The sequence below is a fragment of the Oryctolagus cuniculus genome, chromosome 11 (assembly GCF_964237555.1).
Source record: "Oryctolagus cuniculus chromosome 11, mOryCun1.1, whole genome shotgun sequence".
Classification (NCBI taxonomy): Eukaryota; Metazoa; Chordata; class Mammalia; order Lagomorpha; family Leporidae; genus Oryctolagus; species Oryctolagus cuniculus.
The window spans coordinates 72111690-72125805 of record NC_091442.1 but is presented as its reverse complement, the minus strand read 5'-3'; the positions used below and the strand labels follow the sequence as shown (position 1 = coordinate 72125805).

Here is a 14116-nt window from a genome sequence, read left to right as displayed (position 1 = left end):
TCTAAAATACAAGCCAAATTAAGGTCTTATATTTAAGACTGTTTTACATAATTAATTTATAGTTATTTAATTAAGAGCTAATCATGGAATTAACCCTTATAGATTTATCAAGAATTTTACATATCTTTAAAAGACTGAAACAGGGATGCCAGAATTCCAGCTCAGCAGGTTTTTTGACTTTTGTTACTCATTGTAGTATCTTTTAAGTACCCCACAAGATAAGAATTCATTGGTAGGGGCGGGCATTGTGGCACAGTGGATTAAGCTGCCATATGCAATGCCTGCATCCCATACTGGAGTGCCTGGTTTGGGTCCTGGCAACTCTGATCCAGCTTCCTGCCAATGCACCTGGAAAGGCAGCAAATGATGCCGCAAGTACTTGAGTCCCTGCCACCCATGAGGGAGATCCAGATGAAGTTTCAGGATCTTGGCTTCAGCCTGGCCCAGCTCTGGTTGTTGCAAGCATGTGGGGAATGATCCAGCAGATTGAAGATTTCTCCGTCTGTCTGTCTCTGTCTCTCTCTTTCAAATAAATAAATCTTCTTAAAAATTGGTAAATAAGACAACAATATCAAATTTGGAATAGTGTGTTAGCAAGAGAGAATGGAAAGTCGAAACTTAAGCAATAATGTAATAGTACTAGCAAATTGAGATGGCATTTCTATTTAATTCTTCTTTCCCACAGGTTATGCAGGTGACTAAGTGTTCAAGGGCATTCAAAATGAACAAAGGAAGAATTTGAAGCCTCACTTATGCACAAGGGAAAGAATCAGAAGGAACATGACATTTGACAAAGGGGACAAGAAGGAGCACCAAACATTACAAACATAAATCTGACTGAAACTTGCTTAAAACCCTTCAGTGGCTCTCCACCACACACAAGACGAAAATTTTTAACTCTGTGTGACAGGAGGTCCTTCACAGTCTGGTCCCTTTCCGCAGGTCCAGTCTAAGGTCCTCCTCTTCTATGCTTCAAGCCCCACCCTTGGGTCCAGGCAGACTGCATAAGCTGCAGATTGCCCAGTGCACCTTGTTCTCTCACATCCTCCCGTCTGCTGCCACCCCCCCACCCCCCCCCCCCCCGCCACCTCTGCTTGCTTGAGACTCAAGAGTGCAGCATCTCTAGGAAGCCTTCTCTTACTCCAACCAACCAGGGGGCTAAATATCTTAGGTACCCTAAGCTTCCCAGAGTCACAGCATCTACTGCACTTTGCACTTGGTAGAAACTCTGATCAGTTGTGCGTCTCTTTAGCTATCCTTTCTCCCTCCACTGTACGAGCCTTCCCAGCAGGGATGGACCTTACTGCCTAGTGCCTCACACAATCCCTGGCACAGAGAAGGGCTTTAGGCCCTTTGTGGACTGCATGGACTATGCCAAACAAAGGTGAAGAATGCCTGGCAGGTGTAAGTATTAAGATAAGAAAGTACACTGTACATAAACTAAAAGAAGCACGTATAACACTAAAGCTAATTAAAATTCAAGATATTTGGCATTCTGCTCTAATAAGACACTCAAGAATCACAGTGGAAATATGACTAAATCATTATCTGTGGGGCCGGTGCTGTGGCATAGCGGGTAAAGCCACTGGCTGCAGTGCTGGCATCCCATATAGGTGCCTGTTCAAGTCCCGGCTGCTCCACTTCCAGTCCAGCTCTCTGCTGTGGCCTGGAAAGGCAGTAGAGGAAGGCCCCAAGTCCTTGGGCCCTTGCATCAATGTGGGAGATCTAGAAGAGGCTCCTGGCTTCGGAACAGCACAGCTCTGGCCACGGTGGCCATCTGGGGAGTAAACCAGTGAATAGAAAACACTGTCTCTCCCCCACCCCCTCTCTCTAAGCCTCTGTGTAACTCTGCTTTTCAAATAAACAAATAAATCTTTAAAAAAAAAAAAAAAAAAAGAAGAAGTGGAGCAGCCAGGACTCGAACCAGTGCCGTATGGGATGCTAGTGTCACAGGTGGCAGCTTTATCTGCTACTCCACAGCACTGGCCCCATCCTAGGATATTCTTAACTTGAAAAGTGCATTAGGGTAATCCTCTACCAGCAGTGCCGGCAACCCATATGGGTACCGATTTGAGTCCCCGCTGCTCCACTTCCAATCCAGCTCTCTGCTGTGGCCTAGGAAAGTAGTGGAAGATAGCCCAAGTCCTTGTGCCCTTGCACTCGCGTGGGAGACCCAGAAGAGGCTCCTGCTTCCTGGCCTCGGATCAGCACAGCTCTGGCCATTGCAGCTATCTGGGGAGTGAATCAGTGGATGGAAGACCTCTCTCTCTCTCTGCCTCTGCCTCTCTGTAACTCGGCTTTTCAAATAAACAAATAAATAAATCTTTTTTTTTTTTTTTTTTTTTTTTTTGACAGGCAGAGTGGATAGTGAGAGAGAGATAGACAGAGAAAGGTCTTCCTTTGCCGTTGGTTCACCCTCCAATGGCCGCCGCAGCCGGCGCACTGCGGCCGGAGCACCGCGCTGATCTGATGGCAGGAGCCAGGAGCCAGGTGCTTTTCCTGGTCTCCCATGGGGTGCAGGGCCCAAGGACCTGGGCCATCCTCCACTGCACTCCCTGGCCACAGCAGAGGGCTGGCCTGGAAGAGGGGCAACCGGGACAGAATCCGGCGCCCCGACCGGGACTAGAACCTGGTGTGCCGGCGCCGCTAGGCGGAGGATTAGCCTAGTGAGCCGCGGCACCGGCCCAAATAAATAAATCTTTTAAAAAATCATTATCTGTACATGCATTTAAGGGAAGAAAAAGATGTAAACAGATATTGCACTATAATCAACTTTGTACTAAAATATGGAGTAGAGTACTGTGGACAAAAGGGAGTAAATGACTGGGTTAGTCACAGCAGGAAGTAGACTTGAGCTGGGACTTTTCAAAAGTGAGCAGAAAAAATGTGCTAGGTAAAAAACCGAAATAGGCACATTGGACGGATAAAAGGTCACATGCAAAGGCGAAGGTCGTGAAAGGTCACATGACACTCAGGTGTTCAGTACACACTGAGGTGTTCAGTACAAATGGAACAAAGGGTCGGCTGTAATCCAAGTGGGGCCAAACCATAAAGCATTCTGGACAATGAGCTAGGGATGTGGGACTTGATCTTCTGACCAACTACAAGCTAGTGCTACCTCTAGTGGTCCCATGGCAGAACCTGTGTAACTTCATCGTGAACCAGTAGATATCACTCTCTGTCTCTCCCTAATTCAGCCTGTCAAATGAATAAATAAATCTTTCTTAAAAAGATTTAAAAAAATTTTTTTTATTCATTGAAAGGCAGAGTTAGAGAGAGAGAAAGAGAAACAGAGAGAGAGAGGTCTTCCATCTGCTGGTTCACTCCCCAAATGGCCACAACGGCCAGGGCTGGACTGGTCCAAAGCCAGGAGCAAGGAGCCTCTTCTGGATCCACCACTTGGGTGCAGGCATATTAGCAAGGAACTGGATCAGAAGTGGAGCATCCTGGACTTGAACCAGTGCTTAACCTGCTGCGCCACAGCGTCAGCCCCATAAATAAATCTTAAAAACAAATAAAAAGACTATTTCTTAAAAGGAGCAGCAAAACATCCTTCTACTTGCTGCCTCCCTAGTCAACCTGTTAAGCAGAGCTTTCTGTGTTGGCAGGTGTGGATGTGAGGCAGTGTAGCCTACCGCAACACGTCCCACCCTGAATGTGCCGCTCAGGATAACAATGAGTAATGAAATGTCTAATATGTGACACAAAAGCTTTGAGCATCAAGCTAAAGATAAAATACTTTAAGCTACACATGATAAAAAGCCACTAATGTATTTTAAGTAGGAAAGTGAGATAGACATGCATTTTAAATACCTCCATCTGCAGGATAAATTTAAGCAGGAATTTAGCTCAGAGCAAAGGAAATCAATTTGGGACTGCTGAAAAATGAAATATGATAGAGATCTAAAACCAGAACATCAATAGTAGGAATAAAGAAGAAACGTCTGAGTATAAGAACAATTTTGGAGGAAAAGTCAGCAACATCAAGTAGCGGCCTTGGCATAATGGAAAAAGAGGCAGCTTCCAATCACAACAGATCAGGAAAAACTGGCAGTCTTCAAGTGGAAGCGAGCATGGCTAGTTCAGCTTCACACGTGCAGACTAGCCACGTGGCAATACGCAAGAGAGGTGAGTACCCGAGCATGGGTCTGAGGGAGGAGGCAAAGCAGCAGAGAACTTGCAGTGTCTGAAGCTATGGAACAGATGAGTCTACTCAGGGACAATATGAAGAGAGGTCTGTGGTTGCCATTCGGGGAGGGGGGACGGGGTACAAATGAGTTTAAGTACAGGAATAGAAAAGAGTCAATGAAGAACAGGAGGGGGAGGACTGAAATGTACAAATTAAGAAAAGAGGGCATTACCCACATGGAATGGTAGGGAAGGATGCCAAACTGCAATAAGGCAGTAGCCCCAGTAGGGTAAAAACTATTCTTTCAAGCATCGGCTGAGAAAGAAAAAGTGCAGCACTAGAGTGTGCACAGATACAGGTTAAAAAAAAATATATAGGCCATGGCTGGCACTGTGGCGTAGTGGGTTAAGCTGCCACCTGCAGTGCTGGCATCTCATATGGGCACTGGCTCAAGTCTGGGCTGCTCCACTTCTGATCCAGCTCTCTGCTATGGCCTGGGAAAGCAGTAGAAGATGGCCCAAGTCCTTGGGCCCCTGCACTCATGTAGGAGACCCAGAAGAAACTCCTGGCTCCAGGCTTCAGACTGGTACAGCTCCAGCCATGTGGCCAATTGGAGAGTGAAACAGCAGATAGAAGACCTCTCTCTCTCTGCCTCTCTTCTCTGTGTAATTCTGACTTTCAAACAAATAAATAAATTAAAAAAAAAAAATGCCTGGGCAGGCACTTCGGGGGTATTGGGTTAAGCTGCTGCCTGCAGCGCCAGCATAACATATGGGTACTGGTTCAAGTCCCAGCTGCTTCACTTTTGATCCAGCTCTCTGATAATGCACCTGGGAAAGCAGGGTAGGATGGCCCAAGTGCTTGGGCCCCTGCACACACAGGGGAGACCTGGAAGAAGCTCCCGGCACTGGCCTGGTCCAGCCTTGGCCATCTGGGGAGTGAACCAGACAATGGAAGCTCGCTCGCTCACTCACTCTCTCTCTCCCCCAACTCTGACTTTCAAAAAAATAAATAAAGCTTAAAAAAGAGAGAGAGAAAATGCCATTTGAATTATTATTATTTTTTAAAATTTATTTATTTGAAAGGCAGAGTTACAGAGAGTCAGAAGCAAAGGCAGAGAGGTCTTCCATCCTCTGGTTCACTCCCCAAATGGCAGCAACAGCCAGAGCTGGGCCGATCTGAATCCAGAGGCCAGAAGCCAGAAGCCAGAAGCCAGGAGCTTCTTCTTGGTTTCCCACATGGGTGCAAGGTCTTGGATCATCTTCTACTGCTTTCCCATTCCATAGCAGAGAGCTGGATCAGAAGTGGAGCAGCCGGGACTTGAACCAGCACCCATATAGCATTCTGGCACTGCAGGAGGCGGCTTCACCTGCTATGCCACAGCGCTGGCCCTGTTATTTATTATCTTAAGATAACAAGAATTTAAGCAACTTTGTCATCATCAGGTCAGGAAAGATTCAAAAACAGGAAACAACAAAGGAAAGAAAAGAGTTAATTAATTGGTCAAGAAGCGGGGGGAAGTCAGGAAAGAAGAGAGGATGGGGGTGCACAGCAGAGAAGCTGCAGTAGGTAAGACCCATCGTCCTGCACATCCTTTATAAAGCAGAAGGCAAGGCCCGCGTAACGAGGGACCTGAGGAGAACATGGACCAGTCTACCCAGGAGCTACCCAAGGAAAGACAGCAGGATCAGGAAGTAGGCCGGGATGAGAGCCCAGTGGAGGCTGCAGTCAGACGATGGTGCTCTGCTGGCAGCGCTCACCAGCTCAGACCGTGGACAGTTCAGGCTCACAGGGCAAGGAAGCTGAAGGATGCTGGCAATACTGGGGTTTCAAACAATGAATCAGCAGGTCCAGTCAGGAGAGAAGCACAAAAAGAGGAGGTTTCACAAAATTGGGAAATAGAGGAAAACCACAGGAGGCTTCATAAGGTTCAAGAGTATGCTTAGCTGGAACTGGGGCTGAAACAGTTGGAACATAGGCAGCTTAATCATACAACTCCAGGACAGAGACTCCCTAAAAAATTACTTGTTTATTTAATTTCTTTGAAAGAGAGAGACAGAAGAAACAAAGAGAGATAGAAAGAAGAGAATGGTCCACTCCCCAAATGCCCACAAAACTTGGGAATGGGCCTGACCAATCAATCTAGGTCTCCCAAGTGAGTGGCAGGAATCCAAATACTTGAGCCATCAACTGCCGCCTCCCAGGGTACACATTAGTAGGAAGCCGGGATTGGGAGCAGAGCCAGGACTCAAACCCAGGCACTTTGACATGGGATGCAGGCATCCCCAGGGGCATCCTAACTGCTGGGCCAAGCACCCATCCCAGGAGACATTTTTTAATGTGGAGCATTCATCCACATCTTTGACTCCCTCTACTGAACCATAAACTCCTAGGCAAGGGGAAAGGTTAGAATATCTAGATACACTAGATATTCTCCACTTATGCCCACAATGAATTATTATTCTTCTTCTCCATTAGGACCTCATATTAGGCTAATATTTGCAGACCACATCTGAGTTGCAACATCTGATGAAAAATCATGTGATCTCATCAGCATGTACTCCTCCAAGCTCACAACTCAGCAAAAACAAATGGTCTTGTTATGCTCCCTGCAGAGCAACACACAAAGAACAAAAGGTAGCTTCTGTTTAGGAAAAGTCTGCTGAATATTTCAAATTAATAAACATTGTCTTAGTTTAATTAAAGCCATTTGTCTTTATTCTCTAGGAATTGGAGGGTCTCAGCAAATCAGGAAGCATACTGGTTGCATTTAAGAAAAGATTATTTTATTAAATTCTCTAGTTTAAAAAGTGCAATTTATGGATTTTTTTTTAAAGACAAATGTCTACTTACCTAGATCTGGCCATTAATATTCTTAGCCTCTGCTGCAGCATTAGGAGTTGAATCATACTTCAAAATACCATGTTTTCTTTGCTTGCTGACTTACCCTAGAAATAGTAGAAAAAATTGATAATTTCCTCCTTCTTTTAATGTAATAATTTTCCTGATGAGACTTTGAGCAACACAGTTGGTTTAGTTAACCTATTTACACAAACTCAAACGTTTAAAGAATTGATAAAAAAAAAAAAAAAACACTAATACGTAGGATTAATTTCATTTCTTTTCAAAAGAAAAAGTAAAAATGCAATGGTCTAAGTTCTAAGATGTTTCTGGCTCCTCCACTACAGCTCCAACACTGGACAACTCACTTCTCTATACTTATCTCCTCAGCCGTAAAATGAGGGGTTAGATGAAACCACCTCCAAGGTTCTGCTCAGCTCTAAAACCCTTTTTAGCCAGTGGCAGACAAATTCTCCACCCCTGGTGACTTTTCCTAAACCTCACTCACTGTCATTCCTCCTGTAGAGCTGATTTGCTTTAGAACCCACCCTTTGTGTCTTCCTATTCCACAAGAATCCCCTGAACCAATTCAGAGAAGTAGGTTAATCAAAAAAGAGACTAGAACAAGCACGCCAGAGTCGTCAGGCAGTGACATTGCAGTGATACACATTAGTCTCCAGTTGTAAGAAATGCACTCCATTTAAAACAAATTTTCTAGTGAATTTTTTTCACTCTACATACTGAGAAAAAGTCAAACTCACTAACGGAAGCACTAGTATTTACCAAATACATATGCTGTATTGGCATTACGTTAGGGGTTATGGGAATAGCTTTATTTAAACTTATGTATTTGTTAACTAGAGCTAACGAATATGACAGATATCCAAAACAAACATTTCTAAAGCAGCACCCATAAACAATCAACAACCTCAGCTCTGGACTTGAGATGCCCTCTGTGTAAGATCAGCGAGCCAGGCGTTTGCTCTGCCCCTGTGCGCTGCTGCAACACCTCATTTAAGGTGGGGAGCGAGCCAGTGTCTCAGCTTTGGGGTCCCCTTCTTTGCTCCAGAAGCTTCAGCATTTATCACGCTTTGTCTCTGACTTGTAAAACTGCCCAGGGCTGAGCTAATTCTATCACAAATCATTTGTCTTCTTGAATATATATATATACTCTTTGCCAATTTCTCTTTTCTAAGAGATTTTAGCCAATTAATTCAGGAAAATCTCTCTTCTTTGTTTTGCAATCTATATATAAGCCTTTCCCATTCCTATCCTGAACTGAGTTTAGCTAATAAAACAAATGAGACTGATTTACCAATAACTCAGTATCAAGGAAAAGTCACAAATTTTGAAATGAAGTTTAAACATTTAAAAGAATTACTGTTTCAATCTATAAAGCTCTTCAAAGTATTAAAAAGCTGCCCTTTTGAAACTCCAGAATTTTTTTATTCTGACCTCTTTTTGAGGATTAATATCTACTCAGTTTATTGTTGAATTATTTTGATTATTAGCACTACCAAAGTAGTGCTGGCTTTTACTTTTTTCAGTGCAAATATCCAGCATGTCAGACACTTTCCATAAGGAAACACAGTATGAGTTCTAAACAACTGACTCTCAAAGCAATTCTGGAATGAACGCAACCCTCTGACTTTGGAATACTGGTGCCTCACATGTTCTCTGAGCCTTTGGTTTCTCCCCAGCTAGTGGACAATTAAGGACTGAAAGGTAATTGGGAGGTAGTGAGAGGGAAGCTATATTATAGATATTATATGGAGGTATAATCTTACTGTTACATGGATGTGTTTTCTCTAACATAGAAAATAGCAACAACTACGATTCTCACTCAGAAAGATACAACTTTACCAGGAAAATCATGCAGAAGCTAAAAAGTATACTAAAAACTCTTTACTACCACCCTATTTTTCAATAGCAAACTGATCTTAAAGCCCTCACCATATTGCCGGACTTAAGTCATTTGGATGATCTCATTTAACCCAAGGAACATCTTTTGAGGTAGATTCTACCATTATTTCCATGTTCTAAATGAGAAAACTGAGGCTTAAAAACGTTAAGCAGTTTTCCCAGGGTTAATACCTAGTCAGACTATCTGATTCCAAGGTTCAATGTCTTATTAAGTAAATCATTAATGTATTAATGCAATTAATATGTGATTAATGTGCATAAAAGTTTAAGATACTAAGTGCATATGGTAAGCATTCAGTTAGCTATTGAAATACTAATTTATTATAAAACAATGCTATATGCTTTTGTTATAATTAACCATTCTGTGCTTCAAATTCCTTGTATGTAAGAAAAGATTGGGGCACCATCTTCATAAAATTATTGTGAAAACCAAATAAATTCTGCATATAAAGACTTTCAGAAAGCCATACAGTGTTTTAAAATACAAAGCACTGTTATAGCACCACTATGGATAAAGTCCTGCCTGTGTATAACAAATGAGCATTTTTGTACTGCACGCACAGTAGGCCTAGAATTTCAGCATCGTCCTTACAAGTGTTACATTAATATAGCTAGTAAAAGTGTCCTAAATTATTCCAATATGATTCCTGCAGAATGACCAGCACAGAGAACACTGAATTCTATTCACAAGTGTGATTATAAATGTGCTGCTCAGAAAGGTACATTTGGTTTTTTCAGTTCACTAGCACTGAGGGTGAATTTGGCTTGCACTACAGTAGTTCTGTTCAAATACAGCTGGGACAGAATATCTATAGATACAAGTATAGCACATAACTCTAAATTTTGGGCAAGCTAACTGTCATGTTGAATTACATTAAAACAATCAAGAGAACGGCATTCAAGAAATCATGTTTTGTCAATAATCTGTTTCTTTTAAACTACTGGGTAGGTTGTTTTTCATTCATACACATTAGTTTTTGGCTTATTCTTAACATCCATAAGGATTTTTTTATTGTTTAGATTACTCTAAGGAAGAGAAGTTTTTATAAAAAAGCAGAGGAGAGGAGACTCTCAGTACACTATGCTAGTTACCTGATTCATTGCCATTATAGAAAAATCACGCACAACTTAACACAGCTTCCTTGTGAGCTGCAAGTTTAAAGAACACACAGGCACACAGAACTACATAGGTATGTGAGTATTTTTAAATATCATAGATTTTTATTCCTTTAGATTTTTTTATTCTAAGGGCAATGTTAATGAACTGCTTCACAGTTTATAACTGTCCACCCACACCTCTTTTTTTTTTTCACTCTTGAAAATATTGACTACTTTATGAACAAATCACTTCAATATCTGGAACTTTTTTTTTCTGGAAACTTTTGAGTCTAATCTAAATTCCTTCTAATGTAATTTAACCCAATTCTTTTCATTTGTGTTCTAAGAGACAAGTAAAACCAGATGATTATGGAAGATTAAGCACATACTTGTGTATACTTAAAATGTCCTCAATCCATTTTCTGTGGGTAAATCAAAAATATTAATAAAATGGCATGTCTTTATTTCAGCAATAATAGCTTGTATTAAGACAACAAAATGTCACTCAGTGGATAAAAATGGTTTGCAAACAACTATCAACATCAAGGAGAGACTAAAAAAATGAATTCATTCATTTCTCCAGAGATCCACACATTGAAACATTCAAAAAGTAGTTTCCAAAGTACCTACTCTCTGCCAAACAGTGATTAAACAGTAGGAATCAAAATAAAAGACACACACTCTGATTCCAAGGAGTTTCTTAACTAGTTTCTTACCCACTCTACCCTACCCCTCCCCAATCACAACCGAATATGGGGGCCGATCCATATGTAGGTGCTACAAGCACATTAGCCATTTAACTCAGAGCAGAAAGAAAGAAGTGTCAAGGAAAACATCCTGGGAATGGTGATCCCTACGTTGAGTCTGGAAAGACGGATAGGAGCTAGTGAAGAATACAATGTTGTGTATTTAACAAATACTAAGAAAATGTTATTAAAATGCCTTGCTAAAAGTAAAGCACAGGAGCCAGCGCCGCGGCTCACTAGGCTAATCCTCCACCTTGCGGCGCCGGCACACCGGGTTCTAGTCCCGGTTGGGGCGCCGGATTCTGTCCCGGTTGCCCCTCTTCCAGGCAAGCTCTCTGCTATGGCCAGGGAGTGCAGTGGAGGATGGCCCAGGTGCTTGGGCCCTGCACCCCATGGGAGACCAGGAAAAGCACCTGGATCCTGGCTCCTGCCATCGGATCAGCGCGGTGCGCCGGCTGCGGCGGCCATTGGAGGGTGAACCAACGGCAAAGGAAGACCTTTCTCTCTCTGTCTCTCTCTCACTGTCCACTCTGCCTGTCCAAAAAAAAAAAAAAAGTAAAGCACAAAAAAGTTTAAATAGCAGTTTTTGTAAGACTAGTCATAACTCAATTATGGAGTCATTCTGACCTTGGGGGCATATTTTTGCCCAGATACTGCTGATTAATTTATCCAATTACATCTGAGTGTTTATCATGTTGTCCCTAAGACACATGCACACCTACTAGCTGAGTCACTCTGGCTTAGTTAATATAGAAATGTAATCAGCAGCAAGGGCAACGATCCCAGCACCTTCACTCACAGGAAAAAAAAATCATCCTTCAGAATTCTCAAAGAAACTCTTAGCTTAGTACTTATATACTGCAGTATAAAATATGTTCAGCAAAAGCAAATACTGTCCTACAACAACATCAAAAGGATGAACATTTATGAGGAACCATGCAGCTCTCCCCACTAAAATTGCAACACAGAAAAGAGTGATTATCAGGTAGCAGTGAGAAAGAAAGATAGGCATTTTCCAGAAAGCATTTATTATTAACTTTGAAAATTTGAATGAATACATTTGATCTTACAGATAGTGTATTCAATTTTCTGTAAGCATCATATATCAAAATTCCATATTTCTATTCTCCAAATCAGTGCTCTGTATATGAATGCCTTAAAAGTTTATTTACTTATTTGAAAGGCAGTGAGAGAGAGAGAGAGAGAGAGACACACACACACACACACACACACAATCTTCCATCTGCTGGTTCACTCCCCAATTGGCTGCAATAGCTGGGTCTGGTTCAGGCAAAAGTCAAGAGCCAGGAAATCGACCTGTGTTTCCTACATGTGTGTCAGGGACCCAAGTACTTGGGCTATCTTCTGCTGTCTTCCCAGACACTTTATAGGAAGCTGGATCAGAAACATAATCCCAGGGATGTGAAGCCACCCACAATATGGGATGCTGGCATCACAGGCAGCAGCTGAATTAGATGCACCACAATATTGGCTCCTGCATATTACTTCTTATAACGTTTCAAATCAACAAATGAATGCTTAACCCTTATAATAAATAAATAAGCTCCTGGCTCCTGGCTTCAGATCAGCGCAGCTCTGGCTGTTGCGGCCACCTGGAGAGTAAAGCAGGGGATCGAAGACTTCTCTCTCTGCATCTGCCTCTCTCTAACTCTGCCTTCAAATAAATAAAAATTAAAAAAAAAAAAGACTTTTACACATGGATTTAAAAGTTTCTTTCTTCAAAACAAATCTTTTTCTCTTTGGGCCTTTTAGACCAGACCAGAATGCCTTAATGGCTGATTCTGAAGTCAGAGTGCTATAAAATGACTGTCATTCTGTGAGTCTACTGTGTGGACTGCTTCCCATGTTCAAACACTCTCTCCTTTTTAATTCTTTCTACTATTATTACCAGACACTTGATCTTATTTATATGATCCCTTCAACATTTAACACTATCTATATGATCACTTTAACACTTAATATGGTGTGGGGAGCAACCCGGACTAGACTAAGTTACTGGAATTAAGACTTATTCTATGCATCTGCTCTCCCACAATATGGCACTGGGAGAGGAGAAAACAGCTTCTACGCAGCTGCCTCTTGCCAACTTGAGTGATGACCTCCAGGAGCTGATCCTGCTCCTGATTGGAGGAGAGCAGCATACTCAGCGTGTGGGCAGCCGAGTTGGGATTGGTGGAAAAGGACTATAAAGGAGGAGAGAGACAACATGCACCAGGAACATCTAAGGGGAACATCTATCTGAAGGAACACCTGTGCAGCCCCCGAGAGAGCCGGCCGGCGGTGTGCCGCTCCCCTGCGGAAGTGGGGAAGGTGGCAGGGGGCCCGCCCCTCCACGGAGGTGGAGGGACGGCAGCCAACCCGGGAAGAACCAGCAGCAAACCCGGGGAGGGCCGAGCAGACAAAGGAACAACGCAGGGTCCTGTGTCGTTCCTCCACGAAGACGGGGAGCGACAATATGGTAACTTTAATACTTAAGATGCTATTTTTACCACCCAACGTAAAGGGATTTGGGGTCCCATGGCAAGTTTTTAAACTGTACCTTTAGAATAAGTCCATAGGAATGTTTGCAAAACTATACAACTTTAAAGTTACAAACTTCCTCCTCCCTCTCTTATTCCTACTCTTATTTTTACTGAGATCTATTTTCAATTGACTTTATACACATATGACAAACTCTATGTTAAATAAGGAGTTCAACAAATAGTACGAATAAAAAAAACACACAACAGTTCCTCGACAGTCAAGACAAGGACTATTCAAGTCATAACTTCTCGTAGTGTCAATTTCAGGTTTCCTTTTAGGTGCTCTATTAGTTATCATAGATCAGGGAGAACATAAGGTATTTGTCCCTTTGGGAGTGGCTTATTTCACTAAGTATGATGTTTTTCAGATTCATCCATTTTGTTGCAAATGACCGGATTTCATTTTTTTATACTGCTGTGCAGTATTCCACAGAGTACATATCCCATAATTTCTCTATCCAGTCTTCAGTTGATGGGCATTTAGGTTTATTCCATATCTTAGCTACTGTGAATTGAGCTGCAATAAATGGGGGTGTAGATAACACTTTTATTTACTGATTTCATTTCCCTTGGGTAAGTTCCAAGGAGTGGGATGGCTGGGTAGTATGGTAGGACTATATTCAGATTTCTGAGGTATCTCCAAACTGTCTTCCATAGTTGTTTTACCAGTTTATATCCCCAACAACAGTGGATTAGGGTACCTTTTCTCCACATCCTCGCCAGCATTTGTTGTTTACTGATTTCTGTAGGAAAGCCATTCTAACTGGGGTGAGGTGAAACCACATTAGGTTTTGATCTGCATTTCTCTGATGGCTAGTGATCCTGAACAGTTTTTC

At 42.4% G+C, this 14116-nt stretch overlaps 1 protein-coding gene across 10 annotated transcripts in view; it reads right to left on the bottom strand.

Annotated features, from left to right (window-relative positions):
• Nucleotides 1–14116, bottom strand: part of FRS2 (fibroblast growth factor receptor substrate 2) — a 121940-nt gene that overhangs the window by 10497 nt on the left and 97327 nt on the right. For all 10 annotated transcript variants that reach the window (XM_051845655.2, XM_051845654.2, XM_070052609.1 and 7 more), the window contains one exon: nt 6983–7077. The gene's annotated coding sequence lies outside the window, so the exon portion shown is untranslated. The remainder of the gene's footprint in view (nt 1–6982; nt 7078–14116) is intronic.